Genomic DNA, 14,190 nt, shown 5'->3' with positions numbered 1-14,190 from the left:
AGATACCCAGTAAAAACACACACTAACACATTTGCACTATTCCCTGCTGCCCATGAAACAAAAACACTCAAAGAAAAGAAACCCCATGCTGGGTGTGGATGCACCATGGGAGGATTGCCTGAATGATGCTTCAGTCTTTCTTTGATCATATATCTCTTTCTTCCTCTGCCTCCACCTTTGACTGTCAGTCATTATATTTTTTTTTTCTCGCTGCACTGCTGTTGCTGCTTCTGGATTAGGTTTTTGCAAACATACTGACCTGATTACAGCACTAGATAGGTCAGCTTATGCAACATGTATGGCTGGCTGCATATGGGCGATGTCTCGTTTTCTCTCCCACTGTTTCTTCTCCTGTGTTCTCCCACTCTCTTGGTTTGTTGGTCATACCCATGGGGAATTACATGACCACACTGTATTTAGTGTCTGTTGTGGTCTGTCAGTTAGTGGATGCTTACCAAAGCAGCAATGCAATGCGCTGAATTTCAGCCCAGGCTCAGGGTTGTGGAACATGCAATTACTGGGGTTTTAGAACAAAATCTTCACCGTCAGGCATCCGAAAACTGCTTTAAGTGAGATTATAAATGAATAGAAAACAGAAAACAATGAAGAAGCTATCTTTCTATTAATCATTTTAACAGTAGATTTTCAAAGAAAGACCCTCCTTTTTTAATTTCCTTTTCCCCTGGAAGATTTTATCTTTTCATCTGGTGGAGAGAGGGGCCATAGTGTGAATGTCAGCATAGTTTGGATAAAATGTTGTTCGTGTGACCTCCTAATCTTCCCCTCAGACGAATATACGTGACTCTGTCTTTCTCAAACTCAAATGTCCTCCATTTGAACATATGAACAAGGACCATGCCATCAAAGCAGTGATGTCTCTTCATGTCTTCATGTCTTTTCCTCCTCCTCCTCCTCCTCTGTTATGTTTCTCTCCTCTCAGATCATCCCAATTACCCCTTTCTTCCCACACCCATCATGTCACTTCTCTTCTCTTCTCTTCTCTTCTCTTCTCTTCTCTTCTCTTCTCTTCTCTTCTCTTCTCTTCTCTTCTCTTCTCTTCTCTAATTGAGGGTTGCTGTTGGCAATACATGTGTGTATGGATTTAATGTATGGTTGTTGGTGTCCTCTGCAGCTACCACTGTTGCACTGATGGACTCAACATTATCAGTATACAGTGTACAAGAACTTCAGAACCATTGGACTGTTTCTCTCCTACAAAAATTTAACTGCAATTACAGTTATAATCACAATTTTCTCTTCTTTTTTCTGTCACCGGCGCTGTTACACACACACACATGGCTCTGATAATTACTTCAAGGTTGCAGCTTCATTAGCCAACAGACCTGGCAAGCGGATTAACACTTCAAAGAGTGGAAAGAAAGAACGAGTGAGAATGTCAGGAGCCAGAAAAAGAGTGAGGTAATGTTAAAAAGCTGAATCTAAGCAGGAGAAGGAGAATTAGGTCGGAGCCAAACATGACATAACACATGATGAGTAGTAACAATGCATTATTCTTTCATTTGTGTTTAAATGTATCACAACACATGTTTACTGTAACAATTTCAGTGCATGTATGTGACTGTAAGTGTGTGTGTGTGTTAGCCTATGTGTCACTGGGCATATCTGTGTGTTTGTGCATCTGTGTGTGCCGTCTGGTCTGTGTTTCTGAATGCACCCATGCAAGTAAGAGCACATTGCAGGATGGGGTGAAATAACTTGGAAACATCTATAAATACAGAGACAGAGTGACAAATGGATTGGGAGTAACTGAGACAGAGACGGGAGGCAAACATGCTCACGGATTTGATCGTGTTTACCTTCTCTCTGCATGGCGGCTAGACTCAAAGCATAAGTTCAGTAATGGCACAAACACCGTATCAAAGGAGGAAAGGGCCACTGATGCAATGTGAGCAGGTTTCGTAAATGTAAGACACAGCATACTGGCACACTGACTGCCATAATAAAAAGGAGTAGGAGGGGCAGGAACACGGCAAGAGAAAGAAAGAGTAAGTGAGAGAGAGAGAAACGGAGGAATAGAAAGAACCTAAGAAGTATTAATTAGTTTATTTTTGTCTGAAATTGCAGACAAGCCACAGTCTTTCACAAACAAATAGTGAGGAGTGAAAATATATGCAGTCTAATTGCAAGAGAAAATTGAATGGAAAGAAAGTGACACAGTGACAGACAGATAGCTGTCAGAGAGATAGATTTATCTATACTCAAATAAACAGTGTCTTCCCTTCCTGCTCTTCATCTTGTTCTCAATCAAAGCTGAGACCCGTATGCGTAAACTGACTGACAGTGAATGAAAGAAGAGAGGAACAGATGAGAGAGGAGGACATAAAGGAGGACATAAAATGGGAAAGTATGTTTCACTTTGACGCTTTTAGTGCAGATCTTCGCTAACTTCTAATAATATCACCAGGTTGCTATTTTTTCTTTTTCTTTGCGCCGGCCGTGACACTGTAGTTATGCAAGGGCAGCCAAAAAGCAAATGCTGTGTGCTTGTAAAACGTATGAGTCAGAACATGATTTAAAATCCAAATGTGTGGACTGATAGTGGCAACGGAGACACCAGCCAATTCATCAAAAGGAGGATAGAATTGAGAAAATTGGGATATAATTACAATGTACCTGGGAGGATAAATGTGCACACCAGTGCACATGCATGCTCATGTCCTGCTCACATATAGACAGACATACAGATGGAGAACATAACCTCTGATGGAGGGCATTAAGCTAGATTCATACATTCTCTTCAGGAAGTCAAAACAATGCCAAATTACACTTATCACATATAAATAAATAGATATAAACAGTAGATTTGGTGAATATAACTGTGGGTTAAAAATGAGAAACCATCTTACCCACTGGAGTAGAGAAATAGAGTCATACAACTGCAGTGATAGAAAGGTCATTCTCTCATGCTCTCACACTTATTTCCCTAATTAACCATTTTGACTGTGGTAATGTTTTACAAACATAAATGCAGATTTAAGCACAGTTGTTAAACCTTTAAGATCTCTCAAACATGCAAATTTCAGCAATGTCTGGGTGGGAAATAGGAATCACCACTCAGGCTAAATAAACCAGGTATCTCACTGACAGGTGCTGCTTTGGTTCCCAGCGACCTGAAATGCAAATTCACGGATCACAATCAAATCTGAACTTAGCTGCCACATCCTTACCCATCTGCTCTTTCAAGTAAAAAACTGCCCACAAAGGACAATTTACAGCCACTTTGACATCTGAGATAATGGGAAAAGCAAAGTAATGAACGTCTTGGTGGATATCAGTCAAAATAAGCTCAGAACTCATCAGTGAAACATGTCACACACTTGATGAGACTCAAGCTGTGAGGTAATTTAATGCTTCATTCCTTCAGCCCTCCTCTGGCAGCACCCACACAGACAAGACTCCAGACAATGCTGACACACACACACACACTCTCATTCTGTCAAACACACACACACACACACACACACACACACACAGAGTTGTGTTTTGATCACTTTTGGGGACATTACATAGACTTAATTCCTCCTAAACCTAACCTTATCCTGTATTCCTGCCAAAATTGAATGATTTCCTTATGCATTTTGTCCCCATAAGGAAGGCAAGTACTCACAATATGACTGTGTAAACAGATTTATGTCCCCACAACATGAGTAATACAGGTCACAGGACGTTACATAGACTTGCATTCATTTCCTGGAGACTTACCCTAACCATAACCACAACCACAACTTGCCTAATCCTTACTTACCTACCCTACTTACCCTAATCTTAACCTAAGTCTTCACCCTAAAATTTGATCATTTACATTATGGGGACCTGCATTTTGTCTCTACAAAGTGAGTAATACACACACACACACACACACACACACACACACACACACACACACACACACACACACACACACACACACACACACACACACACAGAATGTCCTTCCATTTATCATTTCCGGACTGCTCTACACTCACACATCCACAAAAATATGTGCACACACAGCTTAGTTGTCACACACACTCAAATAGCCAGACACAAACATACACAAAGTCTCAGTTCCAGGCTACCACCCAATCAATAATCCCATTATAGCCGAGAAGGCTCTTTTATTTGTTCTGATTGAGTTTGGGGGGGACGAGGAGGCACGGCTCATAATTAAAGCAGGATTTGCTAGATTGATGGTTAAATGGGGTGGATCGGAATGTAAGCAGACATTTGGGCTTTGGCACATGCAAAAACGTTACGATTAAGCGTCCATTGCTCAAAGACACAAACTCCCAGGCCTCCGGTAGAGGACAAGAGCTTAAGGAACATACGCACCACCCCCTAAAAAAAGGGTAACAGGAAAGTACTTTGCTCAGTTTTGTCAGCTTTCAGTGCACACAAATGAAGTCATCAGAGTCAAAGTCATCAGAGTCAAATGGGGAAAACTGTTTACAGCATCAATGCATGAGTTGTTGCCTGGTTAACAAAGGGTTACAGCATACAATTACAAGAGGATTATTTTCTTTCATGTCAAACTTGGCGTATGGGTACTTGCATGCCACATATCTCAAATTTGTTCAAAGCTTGAATGGCTCTCTAGCATTTCAGGGTTTGGGATGAACCTTTCAGAACGTCAAACCACATTATGCACAGAGACCAAGATAACCTTTCTGTTGCTAGATTTCAAACCGGCCACATTGTTCAAGGCTAAAGCTGGAAAGAGCCATCACCTGACATGATAATACAGTACAGTCTTATTTCGCGTGCCAGTACACCCTCACCATGTCCTTTCCTTTGTTGCAGACACTGCTGTTTCTGAAAATGTTCCCAACAGTAGCACCTTCAACAATTGAGGAGCCTGCAGCATTCAAAGCTGTTTTTCCGTCTCCTCAATTTCGTGCCTTGTTTGTGAAAAATGGGGACATCTCTCCAACAAACAATAGCACAAGAAAACATCTGACACATGCCGATGAAAGGCTCAAGCATGCCAGGAGCACAGCCAGCATGAGGCTGGAAGGAGCCACATGCAAACACCTGAAATGATAATAGAATGTTAACAATGGTGGTAATGACTTTGAGATCTTAGAGTGGCAGGCTTAATGTGTTCCTGACTCTCATTAAGTAAGTCAATAATTGCCTTCTTTAACAGCCTAGAACAGCTAATAGTTTCCCTGTTGGTGAACAGAAACAGTGTTGATGTCTAAATATTCTTTCCTTATCACGCCTGGAATGATGTCATTGCCTTTGGCTCACTGCAATCATCACTAAAACAGTAGTTTTACACTACATGTATCATGCCTCTTTAACACCCTGTGTATCACCTAGAAGGCCAGATTTTAAATGCAATTGGACCGAGAATTTAGCCTGGATCTTTGAGAATACTACTCATCCAGTAAAAAGTTTGTTTGCCTTCGATTTTCTCTTGAAATGCAAACCAATTAGTTCATTAAATATACAGTACAAGAGATACAATGATGCAATATTTACACCCAGCGTTGTTGGTTTCTGAACCAGAAGCTATTTCATGTTTCCACAAAAGCATCAGACAGTTTTATTAGCTCTCCTGACAGGCTCAAAAAGCCCTGTAAGTTACCCCTAGAGGCCATTTTGCTCCTATACCCTATTGGACCAAAGTGATTTGAAATGACTGACTAACTGACAGCGCCGTCATCAGAGCCCCCTGAGAGTTTCCCATGTGGGCTAAAAAGCCTTCAAATATAAAAGGAGAGGTGATTTACTTCCTATAGCTGATTATATCACTATCAGATGTAACTGTGTGACCAACCATATTCATTTCCACGGGGTGACAGCCACTGATTAAGTGGCTCATAGCTAATTTTATAGAAAACATGTATTCACTTGACACCAGACACAAAATATCATGTGTACTCACTAATCTGATTTCTGTATGTGGTCTATGTGCAAACATGCAGCCATACATATACAAAGTGACTCACTAAATAAAGGTACTGTAACACACACTAAAAGTGGATGCTTCCAAATTAAATGCTTATTCTTTTTCTGTCTTCTTGGGTGTGGCTTACGTGCAGTCAGCATTAGCGGCTGGCTGTGGCTTTTCCTCTTCCCTTTTTAATGACTGGGCAGTTACTGTATGCTACGCCGAAGAGCAGACTAGCATATTAGCCCTTCAGCTCGTGAACTCGAGGTAGAAGAGTGGACTGTCAGTGTCTTACGTGTAATAAACGTCAACTTCATCCTTATTTGACTCATGTCCACATTTGAGGCGTTCCACAAAGGCTCCAAGTGATTGGTGGTGCATGTAAGGACGCTGTAGTGATGTGAGTGTGTGCTGAGATGAATGTGCAGCACACACAGTCTCTGCTTGAAACCATGTCTGACATTGAGGAACAGCTATCCCTCTGCGAACATTATTATATTTTAGAGAAGTCCACTGCACAATAAAACAGAATAGACAGGTGAAAGAGGCATTGGGAGACTGATTCAACTGTGTGAAATACAGATATTTGACTAAATATGATACACTGTAAACCGCATTTTGGTTGCAGCCACCTTCCACCGAAAGAACGCATTGTACACTCTGTTTGCCTCATTCATTGGTTGTGAATTAGCAGCACAGTCGCATATTATTGGCCAAATCTGAGTATGAGAAAGAAATCTGAACAAAGAAGCATATTATGATTCCCAAAAGGGAGGAGGGAATTCAGATCCAACCCTGCGTGAATAATTACTTCTTGCAGCCCAGATTGCAGGGATAATTTCCATATTGGTACAGTATTTATTGTGCAGAAGAGGCTGTAAGTTAACACGATATGCAAGACATCAGTTTCAATTGCATGCATATATAGTACAAGCTCTACTCCACAGGTGATAGTTTTAACCTTAACTGTACCTGCATCTGCTGTCTGGGTTAGTTATTGTCACAGTGTAGGTGACAGCTGACTGGACTACGACAGTACTGTATGTCAGCAGTGATGGTCTCCAGTAGGTTGTCACACAGATGGACAATTCAACCTCTGCCAAGTCAATGTATGTTTTTCATATTATGCTGAACAAACATACTGTAGCTCAAACAGCTGTGAGTATGTGAATGCTACATTCTAAATAACACCAAACAATATTTTTCATTGTTATAGCGAACACATGCTGGTCCCCTTGTTCACTCCAAGCTGCTGTTGTTGCGGTACTTGTTGAAAATTAAATATATAATAGGATCTATTTTACAAGTCAAGGATTTGAAGTATCAGTGCTTGTGTACACTTAACAATAATCATTCTTGTGCATGGAATTGTTGGTTTGCTTTGTTTCCATTAAAGTGTTTAAGGTGGAGTGCATCCATGTGCACGCGATCAATGGCAAAATCGATGCCTTTTAACAATACCTCCCTTTTTTGTCATGCTGTGTCAGGAACACTGACTCCCGACCATAGCAATTAACATAATAACATATGATCATTGCACCAAATCATGCTGAAACTTCATTTCATGAATACGAACGTGGATGAACTGTGTTGCATTTAAACTGCATTGCATTCTTCTCGGAGCAGCGAGACTTTCCTTAACACTAGCACAGTAGGCAGGAAGAGAACGGAGATGAAGTAATTACAACAATTACTTTTTTTACTTTATCCCTGCCTGACACACACAGCACACTCCCAAATGTGCACACACGCACACACAGACAGAATGTAATAGCTGTGGTAAGTGAAGCACTGGCAGCACTAATGACAGTGTTGCCAGTAAAATAAGTGCAATAAAAGCAGGGAAGATGGCATAATATATGCCTGTGAAGACACTAACTAATGCTTTCACCACAGTGCTAAACTGCATGGCAAAAGCCTCACACACACTGCACATACACTTGTGTAAAGTAACGCATTTGACACACACATGCATACACACATGGGTAAGAAATCCAGGCGACTGTAAAGCAGAGGTGAAAGTGTGTTGCTGCATACACAAAAGATTATATCATTACTGCTATGTGCTTTGTGTATGAGTGTGTGACACCACAGGTGGATAAAGGTCAGACTGGTGGATTCTTGGGGAGACACACAGAGTAACACACAGTGAATGAATGAGCTACAGAAACATTGGTTCGAAGCTATCGGTCAAATAATGGAGCCATGCTCAAAAAAAGAGGAAACTCCAACTCAGTACACAGTAGGACAGAAATGATTGTTATTATGAGCGTCTCCTACCTGTTTCTTCTCTCTGTTGCCTCCTCTCGCTCCTCGGCTATCTTTATCGAGACACAAAAGTGCCCCGTTCTTTCCTCTCTGCTGTGTATCCTGTATGAGGATTTACCAGTGAAGGACAGCGTTCCCAAGGTTGGCAGGCGGTTGAAGTTGTACACCAAAATGAGTTAGTTCATTTGCTCTTCTTGGACTCACAATGCGTCCTCAGTGATTCAGCCAGGGTCACAGGAGACAAAACTGGGCCGTGAACTGAAAACAAGGAAATATAAATAAAAATCAGGTTGAAGCTCAATAAAAAAAAGGCAATATATGTAACAAACCATTAAATCTAATCCCAGTAAATGGAATTCAAGCTTGATATAAATGGCAATCAAGCTAATAATGACATTCAACATTAAATGTCTATGTATAAGAACAGTATATTTAGGAATAAAAAGAAATACCTCCTGATAAAATGTATGCATCTTTTAGATAGAGGCAAAAAAGAAAAACAGCAGTAAATAATGCATCAGTCAGCAGTAAAGGATTTCAAAAGAAAATGGAAAGGCAGAGCAATGGCAACATGGATGAATAGACTTAGAGCTGAGACTACAGTCAGACAGAGAGACAAAGGTGAGAAAGAAGAGTGAAGAGAGACGGAGAGAGGCTTTCTGGTGGCATACAGATTTTTTTTCTCTGCATAGAGACTGAAGAAATGTGCAACGGGCCCACGACAAGCATGAGAAATAATACCGCCGATAGCATGGGAAAGGGATGAAGCAACATATATCTATCTATCTATCTATCTATCTATCTATCTATCTATCTATCTATCTATCTATCTATCTATCTATCTATCTATCTATCTATCTATCTATGTCAACTGTCTATTTATAGTTTTCTCTCCATTTTCCCTTCTCTATCTATCCTCCTCACTTTCTCTCACTTCATTCCAGCTGCTGCGGCTCACTTAAATTAACATTACCAGGCCAGATAAGCAGGATGACAATAATGGCCGATGATGCATCAGAAGGGTACAAGGTGACAGATGGCTCGATCTGTAAGTGGTACTATATATAATGAGATGCTACCTATCCTTCTGTTTCAGTCACAGAGCAGGACACCTGTCACAGCACACCTCAAGCCGTCAGTACACAACACACTGCCTATCTATTAATAATTTCTGCAAATAACTGTCAGAGAAGCTGACATACACTGCTCCCGTTTCTTTCTTGCTACTGCTCTCTGCCTTTCCTCTCTGCCTCTCTTTATTTGTCTCTATCCCTCTTTCCCTCTCTCCGCCTCCAGTGCTCTCGCCCTCTCCCTGACACACACACAGACATACCAACACAGTCTAAATCAGTTAGGGAGAGCCCGACCGGCTGGCCCAAAGTAGGCTGAGCGTGACATCTCATTTTCAGCAGTAATACTGGGCTGATCCTGCTCCTCCCTTACAAGTTAAATGGAGAAAGAGCGCTGTGTTACACTTGATCGTGACGAGGCACAGCAGGGAGGAATATGCGTGTGAGAAGACGAGAGCACATGTCTCATGAAAACACATATGGGAAACACAAATCCTATCACTCACACTGCAATTTACTTGAAAGTGGCATGAGTGCTCACATAGGGCATGATTTGCATGCATCACAGAGGCCTAAAACAAACACGTAGACTTATGTTATGTTAGACTTGTGTAGAAATGCAAACATACAGGGTTTCAAGCTGACCAGAGAAACAGATTAGAAGTCTCTCTCCAGTGTGCTCTTATGCAAAAATAACAGCTACAGAGATTCAATCCTTAAGCACACAGGAACAGACTTCGTTGAAGACGTGCATTTTCCATTGTTGCTTCTTTGCTCGGTAAAATAAGCATTGCAGGAATCAAAGCACTGTTAAAACAAAAGAAAAAAGGAACATTTCCCATATGTAATGTACATTCATGCTTGAACAAATTCCATTTTGGAAAATCCAAGCGTTTTCCTCCAGGGACACCCTCAGGTCAAATAGTCAACTTTCTGCCCAAGATGTCAAAAACTAATGGCCAGATTTCTACTAAATGTTCTGGGTATGTTTATGGTCCCTGGAGGATGGAGGCTCTGTTGGGTGAACCTTCTGACCTTTCGTGTTGAGACAGCAATTCTCAGCCATGCAAAAAAAAAAAAAAAGGAAAAAAGAGAGAAAGAAATGTTTTTAGGTTTATTGAGCAAATTTATGCACTCCAGAGAAGAAAATCTTTACACTTTGGGCACTGTGTGTGCTTTCATCTTGCACAAGTCTCATCTCATGCCCTAGCCCGGTGGCCCGAGACTATTCCAGCAATTTTGCTGCTATTTTCCATGTTAAAAGGTTGGATCAGACATCACACAACTTTCTCTAGGGTATGGGATAGAGCAGAGATAACAGTCATGTCTTAAGAACCCAAACTCATTCAGAATTGCATTCTATCAACCACAAAACACAGAGGAAGGATATCATGTTGCTCCCTCACCAGGAAATGAAGGAGTGAGCTTTCTATCTAGTCTCAATGGTGTCCTCAATAATGGATGGACACCATGTCTGACTACTGTCTCAGCTTCCAGTCGGTATCGGTAACAGTGAAATTCAGACACATCAGTATTGAGAGTAACTCAAACATGTTACTGTCACTTATAGTTGGACACGGGCTTGAACAACATGGCCCCCAAGGGACTCGGGGCTACTTGGCTGTTATTGCTTACATTTTCCGAGGTGACACCTGTTCAGCGAGTGACAATGAGTGGTAATATTCTTTGTGCTTGTTTATCTCTCTCTTACAGATGTACGCTGTCTCTCTCCCTCTCCATCTTTCTCTACCTCTCCCACTCATAATCACATCAAAGAGAAGCAGCTGCTGACACAATGAGAGGGTTGGAAGTGAATCAGTCATTATTCCTCTGTTCAGCTGCACACACATACACACACACACACAGAAGAGAAGTCTTACTCATAGCTAGGTGCAGTCAGCATTTTTATAGCCTCCACACCTTCTCATGGGTCCATGGGTGGATTACACAAATGAGTTATGCATTTCATCAAGGCGAACGGTGAAAACTAACCATAAGGAGAGGAGAGGAGAGGAGAGGAGAGGAGAGGAGAGGAGAGGAGAGGAGAGGAGAGGAGAGGAGAGGGGGGATGAGGTCCGAGGGAAGAAACAAGAGAGAAGCGTCAAGATGGAGCAAATGTTAGGGGAACAAGACCACAAAGGTAGAGGTTATGGTGGAGTACAGTCCATAGGTGTGCAGTCTGACAGGTCTGAAATTAACAGCCCGTCTGTGCAAGTATGTTATTATTTTAACATATTTAGGTTTATTGTTAACTGCAGTCTTTAGTGGCCTTGGTAATTATGACAAGAGTGATGGAGGAAATCAGGTGAGGTAGTATAAATAGCAAGAAAGCCCACATCTGGAACACTAACTTATTTTAATTTAATCTTGCTTAAGTTACATGTAACAGGAGCATACCTATTTCAAGCCAAACCATGATCTTTTCCCGAACCTAACCAGGTAGTTAAACCTAAGCCAACTGCAACCTCATATGTCATGTTGGGATTCACAGGCAATCAACCTGTTCAGCTGTGTTTGATTTTTAAGCACTGTCTGCAAATATGTGGCTCTCTATCAAAAAAGAATGGACTTGCAGAGCGGACAAAGTGACAGGATTCTGAACCTCATCCCACTGCAGCTCAGAGCAGCAATTAGAGAGAAAATAAATGTCAGAGCCAACCAATAAAAGTATCATTTACAGTAAAGTGATTTTTCAAATATTCAGCTCTCTGCATGACGGTCACAACTATGGCTCTCTGAGTGATTAGCTGAATATGCAGCTGGTCAAAGCAAAAAGGCAGAAAGTGGGAAATTGTTTTAACAGTTGCTTGTCTACATGTCCAGTGTTTTAATGGACTGTCCATGTCAAGTGTGTGAGTTGGAGTAATAATATTAATTCTAAAACAAAAAAAAAAAAAAAAAAAAAAGGACTGCAGAGTTCGACTAATGCATAAAAAAGTTCACTTGCCTCCAACTCACTCTGCAGAGATTACTGTCCATATTACACAACTGTCTCCATCCAGCATTTCACTTAAATTTGGGCTTTTTTTTTTTTACATAACCTTGAACAGGAGTTTCTATTCCAGAGCATTGTTATTCAAAACATATAGTTATTATATCTTTATCTTTAAACCCCACATACAGCTCACTTCAGCTGTATCACTCAGAGCAATGTAAGGAAGTCTTCTGCACAACTATGCCTCTTCCGCACAGCATGGAATACAATGAAAGCATGAGGGAAAAGAAGAACGTAATTAAAGGGGAGGAAACGGCACCGTGTACCACCAGTCCAAATCTAAAATGGATACGTGTGTTCCAGGCTCTGCCATTACTTCGATAACCAGCTGGTCTGGTGCTACATTATACAATGCTAGCATGATTCCTGTGCACAGTGGTCATTGGGCTTAATTCTTATTAGCATTGCTTGTGCCTCACTGTTGCATGAATATGAAAAAAAAAATAAATGTCGAGCAGTGACCGTGTGCTCCAATAAACTCACATTAATTTAAAGTTTGCACTTTTCGTTGCATCGGCGTCGTCAAAATCGTGTGAGTAATCACAAGTCTGCACAGTCATTTGTATGTTCTGAGCTTCTTATGTCTTTTCTGCTTTGTTACACTTGTGTTTCTAATTTCAGAGAAATAATTTCTTGAGCATGAGAAAGTCATGACCTCTCCATCTGTATCCTAGCATGCAAACATCTCTTAATTAGCCTGATACAACGCTGACATGATGGCAGATACGCAAGCTTATGATCTCGCTGTATGTGATTTCTTGGTGCATTGAAAAAGCAATGAAAGATACCTAATTATGCTTGAAACGTTTCCTCGCACTTTGCCGCATGCAAATTTAGAATATCATCTGTTCTCAACAGGCAAATAATGCAGGAGGAAATCTCCTTTCCACATGACGAACAGAATCAGTCAGTTGTGCTGTGGTCATCTGGACGATTCCCATTTGTAATTTGATTATGCAAACATCCAATTACAGTGCCTCATGCCACATGATCTTTGTGAGATCATCAAGTCAATTCAGAATGAATCACATAGTTGTAACATTCTGTATATGCTTCCTCTCGTCGCATATTATGGTGCAGTTTACTGCGCGCCCTGCTCAAAATGAACAACCATATGTAATGATGCTTTTACCAAAGTCATGATATCAAATATAATGTAGGAGCTGGTGTGTAGCAAGTAACAGAATGTCTTCGCTCAACATGTTAGAGGTGCACTCCATCCACTCAGCACCTTATTAAAAAACATGTCATTTACGTGTGTGCATCATAGCAAGGCCTTCATGAAGCAAACACTGCTTAAATGTTTTCATTAACACCCTGTATGGGAATAAAAATTGAGGCTGCTAACAACATTCTGAGGAGAGCAGGTGTGTGAGTCAAAAACCAAGGTGATGTCATGAAGTCGGGGGAGGCAGGTGGGCCCACTGAGCTAACGGAGCCCGCATCTGGTAAGTGTGTCACTGTTGGTTAGATAACGATGCCAAAGGCTCGATCAACTAGACATTTTGGAGAACTTTCTGTGTCGCTGCTGCACGTTTCACACACTCACAGACTTAACGCCAATTAGAACTGAAATGTGCCCAATTTCTTCAAAGAAACAGTCTGCGTGACAGCGTACCAAGAAACCTCAGCATTCCTGTAAATTGCCAGCAACATCGCTAAATCAGCCAACGCTCTGAAGAAGTTTTTCCCATTTCATTCTAATTTGGAGGGAGGACTGAATCTGAGCTTCCAACAATATCTCCATTGCCCACCCATCTGTCTTTCTCTCTATGTCTTTCCTTCAAGGCGCATGTGTCCTTAGTACTGCCAGGCAAAATCTGCCACTGAAGCTCCTAACTGCAGAGCTTCAGGCGGGTGAGATGGAGAGAATGAATGAGAGAAAAGGAGAGAGAGAGAGAGAGAGAGAGAGAGAGAGAGAGAGAGAGAGAGAGTAGGAAGACAAGGAGCACATTGGT

At 41.3% G+C, this 14,190-nt stretch overlaps 1 protein-coding gene across 1 annotated transcript in view; it reads right to left on the bottom strand.

Moving 5' to 3' along the window:
* The window catches only part of LOC139343468 (protein phosphatase 1 regulatory subunit 29), a 66,247-nt gene that overhangs the window by 39,216 nt on the left and 12,841 nt on the right, over window positions 1-14,190 (bottom strand). The window contains exon 2 of the mRNA XM_070981143.1: window positions 8,180-8,425. The gene's annotated coding sequence lies outside the window, so the exon portion shown is untranslated. The remainder of the gene's footprint in view (window positions 1-8,179; window positions 8,426-14,190) is intronic.

Source organism: Chaetodon trifascialis, chromosome 15, assembly GCF_039877785.1.
Source record: "Chaetodon trifascialis isolate fChaTrf1 chromosome 15, fChaTrf1.hap1, whole genome shotgun sequence".
Taxonomy (NCBI): Eukaryota; Metazoa; Chordata; class Actinopteri; order Chaetodontiformes; family Chaetodontidae; genus Chaetodon; species Chaetodon trifascialis.
This window is presented reverse-complemented; position numbering and strand designations above follow the sequence as displayed.